Here is a 13,658-nt window from a genome sequence, read left to right on the forward strand (position 1 = left end):
AGCAACCGTTTTTGTTTTTGTTTTTTTCATATGAGAATGAAAAAATGGTGGAACAGCAAATCCTTATTGATCAGCTAAAAGAAAAATTAGAGAAGTTTATGGTTGTGAAAACTTGGGACTTCTCAAGTGCTTGTGGAGATGGGCCTGCTGTTACGGCATCTGCAAGAAGGCCATACAGTGTCCCACTCACAAAGAGTCTGCTACACTCGCTTTACCCATCTTCAGGGACAGAGACACGAAAGGTAAGGTCTACCTAAGCATTACATTTTTTTTAACAGTTATCGTTCAATAATTCAGTTTGGCGTGACAAATTATGGTGACCTATTGTCAGCTGCTGTTTAGCTTTGAAGCATTTTAGCATGGAAGACTGAAAAAGTACTTTTGAATGTCTTGCAACACACGCTATGTCCCAGTTGTCCAAAATCTATGGGCTTACATTTTGAATCCCAGAATGGCTGGAGTTTGAAGGGACCTTTAAAAATCATCTAGTCCAACTCTGCCATGGACAGAGACACCTTTCACTAGATCAGGTTGCTCAAAGCCCCATACAAATTGACTTAAAACACAGAATTTATCACAGTCATAAAGCTGTAGTCTTTAGTGATCTTTTTGTGCAATGTTTAACAGTTCAGATAGGAAGCATTACCAAAATGAATGATTATTCTGTACTGATAAACTGAACATTTTGGGTAATAAGTTGGTAACAGTACCTTCTTTTGCACTTGGGACAAGTGTTCTAAGCAGAACCTTCTCTTGCAAAACCTTCTGGTACACAGGTACTCAGAAATATTATTTAAACACCTGCAATTCTGCATACAAGGTCAGGTAGTGAAAGACTTTTAAACTGAAATACTATTGGAATATCAATAAAGAATTACTGAACTATTCCAAGTGTTTTTTTGGTGCTTTTTGGCAGGTGTATACCAGTCCCCCTGCTTTTTCCCTGGCTCGGATGATGGCAGGATTCCGTGCTCGTAGCCAGATGATACTGAGCTACATAGAAGATCAAGATGAAGTCCTTCACTGCCACCTCTCTATCAGAGTGATGAAGAGAAAGAAAATACAGACAGTCAAAAGTAATTTATTTTTTTTTTTCTCATTTAGGTAATTTTTTCTTTAACTTTTGTTACAGATAAATATATAGCAAATACAATATTACTGCCTAATCCTACTGTAATGTGAGGCCATTTGTGATACTACTTAAAATAAATTTGCAGGACCAACTAGGCATATTATGAAACTAGTTTAAAAACCACGTTTTTTTGATGCGATAAAGATTGCATGATCTTTGTTTTGGGGACATCATCCAACAAGATCAAGCATGGGAAGAAGAAGGTGCAAATGCTTATGTAAGCTTTCTCAGTTTGGCACTCTTCTCTTTAATATCATGTACTTTATATAAAGTTAAAAGAAAAAAAAATCCCTTTGTGTTTAGAATGTATCATGTTTTCCATTCTTTCTTAGGCATTCAATAAACCAAAAATGGACACGAAAACAGGCTTCTCTGTGCTTTCCCTTTGAGCAAAGTGACATGAAATGTCAAGTTGACAAGTCCAGCTTATGTGACAAATCTGTGCCACAGACTGATACAGCCACAGGTAAAATGGAAGTCATGAGAGTAAATTGTGTTAGATATAGTACTAGAATATGCAATAATGTCTTTATCACATGTAATTATTTTTCTCATCAAAATGTCTTTATTTGCTACAAATACTTTTTTCATTATAGCTCAACATAAATTTATTTTTTAATTATTTTCCTTTTCCCTTTTCTGAAATTGACATCAGTGACCTTAATGTTTGAGTACTACTTACTAGCGAGAAAGCACTTGACCTACAAATCTAGTACTAGTTCAAGAAAAGGAAACATGCTATTATTTCATCAGAGATGCACTGAAAATGCTTAAATTAAATATGTTTTTTCTCTCTCAGATTAGCATTCATTAGCATTCTTTAAATGCTAATGCATGCTGTCATTTCCGTATTTAGATGGCAGGGAAAAGACTCTTTGCAATACTCTCTCCTTTTGGCTCTTTCGCTTCATCTGTAAGAATTCTATACATACTATATTTCAGATCACTGTCTTTTGGCTAAAGAGTGTATTCCTTTTATTCCATTTTTATTCCTTTTTTTTTTGGTTTCCACATTGCTTTGTTTTCTTTCAAGGTGAAGAAATCGACTGCCTCCAGAAAAGTCATGTTTTTAACATGCAGAAGTTAAAGAATTCAGAGTTGAGACTCACTGAGGCCAAGCAAAAAATGGGAGAACTTGCACTTAACATCAAAATGAAAGAAGAACTTATTAAGGAATTAGTAAGAACAGGTAAGTGACTGAAAAATTGAAATGAAGACATTCAGAAATAAGCAAGAAAAAAGACACAAAACTTCTGAAGACCTGCATATCTTAGTTTTTGGGTAATTTTCTTCTGCGGGAATACTTCTGGTAACTTACAGTTTCCTAACTTCTATGAATTACTTGCTATGAGTGCATTGAAGGCTGCAAATTTTTATTGTGTCCTACTCAGCTGTGATCTGCAGATTTGTTTGTTAAATATTTTTTTGTGTTTTGTAGCTTATTGTGTTTGTCCACCTATAGTGTAATTTTTCATGTATGCTTAGTGCAACTGATCTCTTCATGGACATGTGTTTGTCACCCAGTGTCTGGGATAGGAGAGAAGATACGACACTGTGCTGGGAATGCTTGCATTGCCATCATAGCAGTAGAGAAGCAGGAGTCAGAAGTGGATGAGGGAAAAGGTCAGTGTCCCTGTTAGCCTATATCATTACACACCTGTCCTGATATATATATGCTTGCCAGAAACTTATCATTGTGATGACCCTAAAGATCTGTGCTTACCTGTTTCAATCACACTCTTCTAGTGTGTACATATTCTCCTGAGGCAGTCTTTTGGCATTGAGAAACATTGTGCGCCCCCAGTAACAGTACTCACGGAATCCCAAACAGAGCAAATCAGATTGCCCGAACAGGGCAAATCAGTAGAAACACAATCGAGAGTTTTTTGCTGATTACCAAGTTGAAAGCTGAGAAATATGTAGCATATTCTTCTGGGGAACAAAGAAACAAACATACAAACAAACAACAAAAAACATAATAATACAGGCAAGCTATTTTGTCAAGGACTGCAGTAGGCAGAAAATTTTCACTTGATGTGGCACTCAGGTGTTACTTTCTTTGGTGACATCAGATGATTTATGAAGAGTTCAGATTTAAGATTCCTTTGTTCATCTATATTTCAGTGTTATAAGGGAGCTGTTTGTTTAGGTTTGGAAAATGTCTCAGAAATTTTTGGTTTAATCAGGATGAAGTAAGTAACGATTCAATTACAGGTTTAAGTGATACATTGCAAATTATTAGCTTGCTGTTTTAAAACTATTTGGATATGATGTCTTTAAGGTAAGGATGCAGAGTGTGTAAGCAGGCAATATTCTTTGAAGATAACTAAACCGGAACAAGAATCCCAGCAGGCCAAAATGGAACTGGCCGAAACTCAAAAGCAGCTTCAGGAGCTGGAGAATAAGGAGCTGAGAAAGCCAAGCTGCAAAGAGAGTTCCGAAAGAAGATGGATGCAGCTAAGCTGAAAGTGCAGGTATTTCCAATATGACCATTAGGATTTGCAAATTCCTGTCTCAGCATCACCTTTGAAATCCGTACACTCTGATTGTGAAACTCTCACCAGCTTCACACAATTGAAGCTAGTTGGATTGAAGTAGCCAATGAGAACCTTCACACAGTTATACCCACTACTATTTAACAACTAAGTAGTTAGATAGTTCTGTCTTTGATGATTTTACGAAGGCTCAGAGACCTTAGAGATAATGTGTGATTGTTGTGGCAAAATGTAGCAAGTCTTGCTCACTGTCCTAACTCAGTGAAATAGAGAATTAACCTGAGTCGGGTTTTAGTTTTAAGTTTTCCTGTTGTTAAGCTGAAATTTTCCGTGAACATTCAGGCCTTACAGAAGAAGAAGCAAGACACTAAGAATCTGACTTCTCTATCTAACCAAAGTGAAAAACGAGCAATAGAACTTGAGCAGAACGTGGCTCAGATGAAGCATCAGCAGACCCTGCTAGAGAAAAGACTGCGTGAGGAGAGTGAAAAAAAAGAAGCAACTAGAAGCAGAGCTTCAGCGGGACCAGCTACAAATTAAAGTAGGATTCTTTCTGTTTCCTTATGACAAAGAATAAGATCAACCAGTTTGACCTTTGTTTTCCCAAAGGCAATGTACTATACTACCAGATTTTGTCCTTTTAAGTAATTGCTTACTTGACACTGAAGAAATTGTGTATAAGTATTTTCACAGAAATCTTCATTCTTCCTTTCTCTTCAGCTATTTTTTTGAATGTTATTATGTGATGTCTAGCCCTGAGTTGCAATTTTGCATGTAAATTAGTTCAATATTTCTGATTTCATGATTGTGTAGATTCTGTCATTAAATGTGTTTGAAAAACACACTGACTGAGGCAGAAAGAGTTTTGTTTGTTTGTTTTTGTTTAGAGGAACTTCAGCTTAAGATGGAACAGCAACAGAAGATTCTTAAAGACAGAGAGATTGCTGCATTTAAAAAGAAGAAAAATAACTCGGTGTGGACTTTACAGAAATCAGAGGTAGCTAATCTATTCCAAATCTGTGTGGACACTGAAAAGAAAGGTGTCTTTATTCACCCCGTGTCATCTTTGTAAAGCGTTTGGAAGAAGAGTATTCCGTCCTCCCTCCCCTGTTTTTTTTTTAAATTGTTATTTTTTTGTTGTAGCAAAAACTGAGACAAGTCAAGAAGCTCTTTAACTGGTTTTGAATGAACGAAAGGAGAGGGCTGTAATGTCTTTGTTTTTTCTATGACTTGTCAAAGGTAGTAATGCAGATAGCTGGAAATTCAACGAGTTTGGTTGTCTGGTAGGTTTGAAGGTGATTCTGATGAGCTCTGTTATAAATGTTGCATGGTTTGTTTGTTTATTTCTTTTCCCATCTGACAAATATGACAAATGGCTATGGTTTTGGTTGTTCATGACAGTGTTAGAATAGTAGGTTTCCTGTGCAACAGTGCTACCTGCATGATTTCAGAACTAGACATTGGAACATGAGAGTTTCATGAGTTAACCAAAGTCTTTAGAGGTGAAAATCAATTTAAAAAATGAAATAAAAGCAACTTCTTAGCCATACCAGCAATATGCCCACTGATAAACCATTGCTTCAGAAGAGACTTATAATAGACTCTGCTAGCAGGATCAGAACTCCCATTTTTTCTTTCTTTCAGCATCAGAGTTTCTCATCACGATGTGTTTTTCCACAAATCTTGGTCTTGGGCAAGAATCATGCAATGAGGATGGGCTAGCTGATTTCTTGTGGTACCTTTCAAACTTAGTTGTTGTCATTCTATATATGACATCTATTTCTATAACTGTTTTTAGGAAAATAATACATTTCCTTAAAAGCATCTGATAAAATTGTTTGCATAAGATGTAGTAATATAACATTGCTGAGCCTCTCCTTAAGTCAGTCCTATTTCTGTATTATCCTGAATCAGGATTCTGTTGAACACTTAATGTTAAGAATTGAAATGTTGATTTCTCACGTTTTATCAGTTACTCTAAAAGAGGAAAAACATAGTCATAAAATTCTGACCCAAATAGTCCTCGTTAATGCTCTCTGGATCTCTGTTTAAATTGTAGAAGTTAGAAGAGCAAAAGAAATGGCTGGATGAAGAAATGGAAAGAATTCTGCAACAGCACCAACAGTTAGCGGAACTAGAAGAAGATTTAAAGAAAAGAGAAGCCATTGTAGCTAAAAAAGAAGCATTATTGCAAGAGAAGAGCCTCCTAGAAATCAAGAAACTGAGATCTAGCCAGGTGATTTAAGAAATAAAAAAAAGAAAGAAAGAAAGAAATTTAACACAATTGTAGAGCTGCCTGAAAAGACTATGGGAGGAGGGCAGCCGGATAACAGAAGAGGTTTAAGCCATGCAACTTGTATCTCTAGCGCTGCCATTACATTATTGTGTGGCTTGATCAAATGAACATTTTAAACATGAATAATAGAATGTAATAACCTTTATTTACATGATATCCCCGAAATTCTAACAACAAAACAAAATCTGACTTCCAAAGTTCTGTTATTGCAGCACATTAAATAACGATATCTAAAAAATTGCTCAGTGCCTGCAAAGTAGAGAACATGGCAGAGAAACATTCTGTATTATTTACTTTGGCTACTGAGAAACAGAAATTGAAGTGTCATTGTCACCGTAATGACTAACTCATGTAAGATATGTAGAAAACTGCACATTGCTTTTCTTTGTTTTCTTTCATCTTTTGATTAAATAGTAAATTTTATGGTAGCTGTCTACTTAGCCTAAATGGCGTCCCTTTACAAGAAGTAGACAGGTCTTCCACTTTAGGATGCGACAGTCTCATGTACATGTTTATGGGGAAGGAGTTTTATACTTACGGTTTCTTTCATTCTTCCTCTTATTTCTTTCTCTCTCTCTCTCTCTCTCTCTTTTTTTTTTTTTTAAAGGCTTTAAACAAAGATAGTATGAAATTGTCTACTCGCTTAAGTATGCTGGACCAGGAATTGTGTGATAAAGGTATGCAGCTTCAGGACAGCACTACTGAAGATAAGACAGACATTCTGGAAAAAATTCAGGTTCTTCAGAAGGAAAGGGATCAGCTACTCAGGAGAAGAAATAGTGTGGATGAGAAACTGAAAGAGGGTAACTGAAAAGTGTTGTCAGCTGAAGTAAGTAACTATCTCTGAGATACATCAAAGTTTTAGGCAATGTTGTATAATAAAGTATTCCAATCATGACCTAAAATGTCTCCCAGTATTAGACAGTAGAGAATCAAGGAACTGAGGTTGGGTGTTTTTGTTAACAGCCGACATGAAAGTACTGCTATAATGGCACTACTTCCATAACAGGGAACAACATATACTTTCAGAGGAACTTACTTACTTTAGCTAGAGTCCGGACAAATGTCGCTGGCCTAACAATTCTATAATTAGAAATAATGAAACAGGATGTCCATCAATTTATCTTAGGCAGCTATTTTCCTATCAGGACATAGAACAAGGTGAAGTACTCTAATAGTGATGTCCCTTGATTTTTTTTTTCATAGGCTTTTGTGAAAGACCAAACCTCACCTGAAGGCCTCCATATAGTTACAATGAAAATAAGCCATATTATGGATGTTACACACTTGAATTGATCAGTATAATTAAGTTGAAGATTGAATAAATTGATGTCAAATACACAGTTTTGTTTTAGGTCTTGAGAAGCAGCAGTTGGGGCCTATTACTGAGCTGATAGCATGCCAGAAAGAATCCTATTTGCTTCACTCCACAGAATCTTCTGCAATACTTCAGGGCATGAATTTCTGCCACCTTCCTGCACAGATAATGGTCACCAAACTGCTTACAGATCTGATTGGTTCATTAATCGCTAATTAGAAAACTAGTTCAACTGAAAAAGTAATAGAAGTCATCAAATTGTGGGGAGGGGAAAATGGAGGAAGAATAGAATGTAGGCTTTTGTGGTGATGAACCATTTGTTTGAACTCTGGTCTGTGGAAGGGATATCAAGACATTTCCTGCTTGCTCCAAGCAGGTTCTAGATTTGTACTCTTCCTCTTATTTTTCCCATTCCATTCTCTGTACTACTACTAGTTAGTCTTGCTCTTCAATTTAGATTCACCTTTGAGAATGAAGTTAATGTCTTATGCACACAAAGGTTTGTTTTGTACTTTTTTTACAATCTCACTCCTGTGTTTCTGTGTAGGAAGAACATGTCCTTTTGCAGCTGGAAGAAGGAATTGAAGCCCTGGAGGCTGCTATTAATTACAAGAATGAAAGTATTCAGAGTCGCCAGTACTTGCTTAGATCCTCTTCACAGATCCTTTCACAGAGTGAGGATAATGCAATAGGAAAACTAGTTTCCTTGTCTGCTGATGAGCTCAGAGCTATCCTCTTCAAATACTTTAACAAGGTTTGCTTTGGCTAATGATCAATATTTTAGCCTATTACCTGTTATTGCGCTAAATAGTTAAATGAAATAGTGTCAAGAAGTAAAGTCAATTTAATCCACTTTCCTTGAAAGCCTGCTTAGGTTACTCACATCTGTTGTTAATTTGGATATTTTGCATCTTGACATCAACATAAAAAAGGATGCTTTTCTATTACTTGTTTGTATCTTGTTTTGGTGTCATTAGCTTAAAAGGTGTTGCAACTCTGGAAATTTCCTTGCTCCTTTCCACTGCTTTATGCTGCTAACTTCTCAAGTAGCAACATATTTAAACAGTGGTGTCATATTGAAATTCTTCCCACCTGCAGTCTTTATTAACCTCAGGATAGTATTTCTTTTTTCCAAATCCATTATAAAATCTTTCTGCAAACAAGCGCTTACCACCATATACTGAAGAATCGTAATGACACCTGGAAACATAAAAAAGAAATGCATTAGGACTTGGTGTCTCTCTTTGCCCATGGGTGAACCTTGGGTGATTTTGTGAACAAGTTGTCTGTGGTACACAAATTGGCAGTTTTCCAGAAACAGGAAAAAAACTCTTGTATCAGTTTAAGTTCTGCACAGGGCATTAAAAAATCCACTAGTCCATGTGATCAAAATCTACAGAGCTCAATTCTGAAGTGTGAACTCGTGTCAGCAGGCAAATCTGTTTCCAGTATAAGCTTACAGCTTATACAGACAATTGCTTTTGTATCCATTCATCTATTAAGCAGAACTGTAAAAGCATTTGTTGAAATGGTTTGATAGAAGTGTATTAGATTGTCTTAGATTGTTGGCCTGCGAGAGTCTGAACGTAAATTACAACTGCAGACTGAAGAACAGGAGATGAAGGTCATAGACCAGGAAAATATAATACGTAATTGGAATCTGCACTTGAGCACATCAAGTTGCAGTGTGACAGGCAGCTGACGCTACAACACAGAGAACATGAGAAAAAACTACAGTTGATACTGCATCATTTCAAGGGTGCTTGTTTGTTTTCCAAGGGGAATTGTACAGCAGATATTATCTTTAGTCACTGTTGAGAAATACTGTGTTTCATATGAAAGAAAAAAGAAGATATGAGGTAGAAAGATAACATTTTGGCTGTTACTAATTCTGATGTCGTGTAGGATGCTGATGAACAGACACAAGGTGCTTGTATAAAAGAAAAAAGCTGACCATTTTTAAAAAACGGTCAGAATTGTCACATTTTTATATTCAATTTGTTGACATTGGAAAGGTGAAAGATAGCAATCCCATTGATCTTTATCCTCTAAATGCTCCTATTAAAATGGAGAATTGGGGTTGGCATGGGCTTTTTGATCCTCTGTCATACTAGTTTAAATGTACACCCTGAAAGCAGAGTGTCAGCAAAATACAGGACATTCTCTAGCTGGGCATCTTGATTTTGGCACAGAGAAGTGAAGTGAAGATTTGATTCTCATACTAGTTTTACTTGCCCTAGAACAAGATGGTGAAGGTATTGCAGAAACCTTGAAAGAGTATGAAGTAAAAGTCCAGCAACTGGAAAAAGACTTCTTTTATTCTAGAGAAAACCAGCAGAGAGCTGAAGAAGAAATTGAAGGGCTTTTTTGGAGAGTCACCCCATCAACTAATGGCACCTACTAAATGTAAGTACATGATCTTAAAATGCTTTTGTGTTTGTCAGTAGATCATTTGAGGGGTAGCAAACAGACAGAAGTATATCAGATAGACATAAAACTCATATTTTTACTGAACTAACTCTTATCCAGGAAGGTACTACATCTCCCCACACTTGCAAAGGAGAGACAACATCAGTTTGTAATAGAGGCAGTGGTATAACACTGTTCTAAATTCGTGTTTGGTTTTCTGTGGATTCGAGCATAATTTCAGAAGCTACAGTCTCACACTGTTGTGGTTGAGAAAACGGTATTTTATGATCTGAAAGACTCTGAATGGCATTATAATTAACAAATGTGTAATATGCTATGCTTTTAGATGCCAGTATTTTAAACAATCAACTTGATTTTGCTGCCAGCACTTGATTTCATAGAAGTTATTTCTTGGAAGATTGTCAATGAGGAGGTCCATACTTCCAGTTAACTAAAATCATTCTTTATTAAGGTTAAAAGACCTAGATATTTGTAGTAAGAAGATAAGCTTCCTAATGTGATCTATGCTTTGACCAAAAAAAAAAAAAAAAAAAAAAGGACCAACAAACAACTATGAAAAGTTTTTTTGATTGTTCCAGGTCCTACTAACCACAACTCAAACTTAAAATGAAGTAGTTCTAGTGTAGAAGCAAAAATGGTTTAATCATTGTCATTATCTTGGTTGTCTTACACCTCACACTGCCACCACCACCACTTCACACGCACAGTGCAGCCTTCTTGGCCCCGTGTTTCGTCTTAAGGCTCAGCGTGACTCATTCTTCCTCTTAATTGATGGTTCTATTTCGTCACACTTGAGGTAGTGCCATGTCTTTGTAACACGTAGATGCTGGTCACATATGCATCTGTTGCTACCAGAGTGAATTGAGGTTTAGCTCTCCAGGCAGGATAATAAGCCTAGAGGTTCATTACTCGAAAGTATGCTGTGGCGGTGTGAACATGAATATTGCACAGGTTGGACTGTAAATGAGCATGGGGAAGATTATTCTGTGTCTAATACACAAAGAAGCATGTAGTCCAGGACATGTTTTGCTGTGAAGAAACATCCATCGCAGCCAAACTGTAGCGAAATGTAGAAGGGTGAATGTCCCTGTGAATTTCTAACTTTTTCAAATCCATATGTTTGTAACGTTTGTAAGAAGCGCTCAGTATTTTTGTATAATTACCTTTAGTTATCTTTCCTCTGAATATATTTTGGGGCATAATACAATGTAATAAAAAAGTGATGAGCTTTAAAAATAACAAAAATCCCTGTGTACATTAAAGTCACATTCAAAGACTATGTTTTGTGTGTTCTGCTAATGAAATTGCAGACTACTTTTGAAAATACGAAGAATTTCATATTTTACTGTCATGGTTCAGTTGTTTTAAGATTGCCTAAATTGCAAGTTAGAATGGTGAAGCTTGTATTACAAGCAAAGAGCCAGCGGAAAGTAAAAGACACAGTCTTTTACTTCCTCGTCTTTCGGGTCCTTAACATACAATGGTGCTAGCTCAGACCTAGGAATCACCAGTCTTTATCTTGTTCCCTGTCTCAAGTCCCCCCTTTTCTTGAGCCTAAGCAAATTCTTTGGCTTATTACAATCCTTCTTGATTAAAAGTTTTCATTAAATTCTTACCAGTTTTGACTTGGTGCTTGTTTCAGTTACACTTCCAGGTATCATAATCTAGTCCTTCATACAGCACCAAAATGCACATTGTACCACTACACAAGTCAAGACTACTACTCTTAAAAAGAAGATCAGGATTCCTCTAAACGATTGCTTAAGCCAAGAAAAGTTGGGTAACCAAAAGGTTATTTTGTTGCATAATTCTCGAAAACCCCAGGAGGTGTCATCTTGAATTACCTTACGTAATCACCTTAGACTAATCACCTTATTACCGTAGTCTTTCCTCAAATGTTTTCGTGCTCAGTCTCAATTCCTCCTGCCTCATTTACACACATACAGCAACTAATATTGATTAAAGTGCATCCTTCCCCTTGGGAGGCAAATAAAAGGTCTAGTGCCTAAAACATTGATTTGTTCTAGTTGCTTGCACCAAACTGTAAGATGTTGTTGCAAATATTGGTTTCCTAAATGGGTTAGATCTTCTCCTTTGTCCGGCATTTGGTAAGGCCTGCCATACAATATCTCCAAAGGGGCTTAGTTTGACCAAGTTTGCTCCTGGGGGATGGATGGAGCCCGTGGTAGGGAGCCGTGTGGGAGCAGTGCTTGAGGAGCTGCTGCCTTTGGCAGCCCCTGCAGGCTCACTTCAGGAATCCCGTGTGAGGGATGAAGTTCTGTGTTTTTTGTTTTGTTTTTCTTTTGTTTTGTTTTGTTTTGTTTTTCTGAAGAAACCGGGTGTTTAAGAAGGAAATGCAGAGTTGCCTTTGTTTGGCACTCGATGGTCTTGAGGTCTCTTCCAACGTAGACATTCTGTGATTCTGTGAAGTCACAAACGCCAAGGCATCACACTGGCTGGCTCTGCAGCACAGATGCCAGGAGTGCCGCTTGGCATGGCGGCGGCGGCGCGGTGCCCCAGCCCCAGGCCCGTCCCAGCCCCAGCGCACATTGCCCTCCGCTCCCCCATGGAGCCCCCCGCCGCCTCAGCAGCCCCGCGGTGGACGCCCCATGGCAGAGCCGCCCCCGAGGAGAAGGAGCCCGCAGCCCTCTGCCCACACCGCACCGCACTGCACCAAGCGCCGCGCAACGGCTGCCACCACCGCGGGGGCTCCTGGTGTGAGTGGCAAGCGGTGGCAAGGGGGGGCTGCGCTTCCTGAGTCGAGCTGCTGGACACCGGCTTGCCTGGGCAATTGCCCATGTTGCTGAGGAGGCAACAGAGCCAAAGCCCTTGGGGCTGAAGATCCAGCACAGCTGGGGAGGCTTTGGTATTTCTGCACAATGCTGCTCAATCCTGCTTGGGAGCCCAGCCTCAGGTGCGGAATGAAGCCAAGCAAGCTCGAGGGAAACTGTGTGCTGGTAAGTTGTCAGTTCTTGCTTTCTTTTTCATTCCTCACGCCTAAGAAAACCTAACTCTTTCAAGCACCTGTTTGAAGACACGGTTTGATGGACTTGATTCTGGGTGTGCTCCTTAAGCTTGTTTGGCAGCTGTTGAACCCCGCTACACTTGCAGGAGACCTATGCTCGAGTTGATGCTTGCTGTGATCAAGCGGTGTTCTTTTGCTCTTCTTTGCTTTGGGGATGGCGGGTGAGGTTGCAAAGAGTTTTCAGGAGGATTCTTCTTTTCCTTTGCAGAATCCCAGACTGCGTATTAGAGCTGATCTTCATCTCTGCTCGGAAAAGCTTCACGGGCCAAAAGAGAATGGAGATGAGGAAGGCAATGGAGAATGATGAGGACTATTTGCAGTCAGCACCCGTAAGCTTTGTGAAAGAATCAGGTGCATTTCTGTAGTGGTAGAAAGCGTAGCTGGAAAGACTTCCTAAGGACGTCAAGTCCAATTCATTGTTCTCAGTTAGAGCAATCCCGTAGTTTAGACTCCTGATAAGGTATTTGTCTGTAGGCAGCTGCCAACTTGTCCAGCTAATCCAATTCAGCCTGGAAAACAAGCAAGCAAGCAAGCAAGCAAAAAGCACAGAAACCTGCAGTTTATGGAGTGCAACTGTCTCCTTTCTAATCTCATGGGTTTCACCAAGTTTTGGGTGACTCCAGGGCTGGCTTGCCAGGGAGACTTTCTTGAATTGCTGGCAGATCAGCCAGAAGGGCAATACAAGGCCCTGGCTAAACACAATCTGTAGGCTGCTTCTAGATCAACAGTTTCCTTGGTTACTCCACAACCTCCACAATCTCCACTTGCTTCGAAGCTGTGAAGATTGCAAGTCCACTTTGTGTTTTTCAGCCACTCTGTGTCAAATGGTAAGAGTTTTCACTGGCTGTTAAAACAGAAAGGACAAAGAGCCCCTCCTCTGGGTCTTCAGAAGGCTCCTAAGATCCCCCAGACTGGCTAAGTAGCGACACTCTAGTATAGATGCATCTAGATGCAGTAGAGCT

At 38.7% G+C, this 13,658-nt stretch overlaps 1 pseudogene; it reads left to right on the plus strand.

The window, feature by feature from the left end:
• LOC137865362 (kinesin-like protein KIF27) overlaps window positions 1-10,251 on the plus strand; it is a 70,647-nt pseudogene extending 60,396 nt beyond the window's left edge.
• Window positions 10,252-13,658: the final 3,407 nt, after the last annotated feature.

The sequence above is a fragment of the Anas acuta genome, chromosome 16 (assembly GCF_963932015.1).
Source record: "Anas acuta chromosome 16, bAnaAcu1.1, whole genome shotgun sequence".
NCBI lineage: Eukaryota > Metazoa > Chordata > Aves > Anseriformes > Anatidae > Anas > Anas acuta.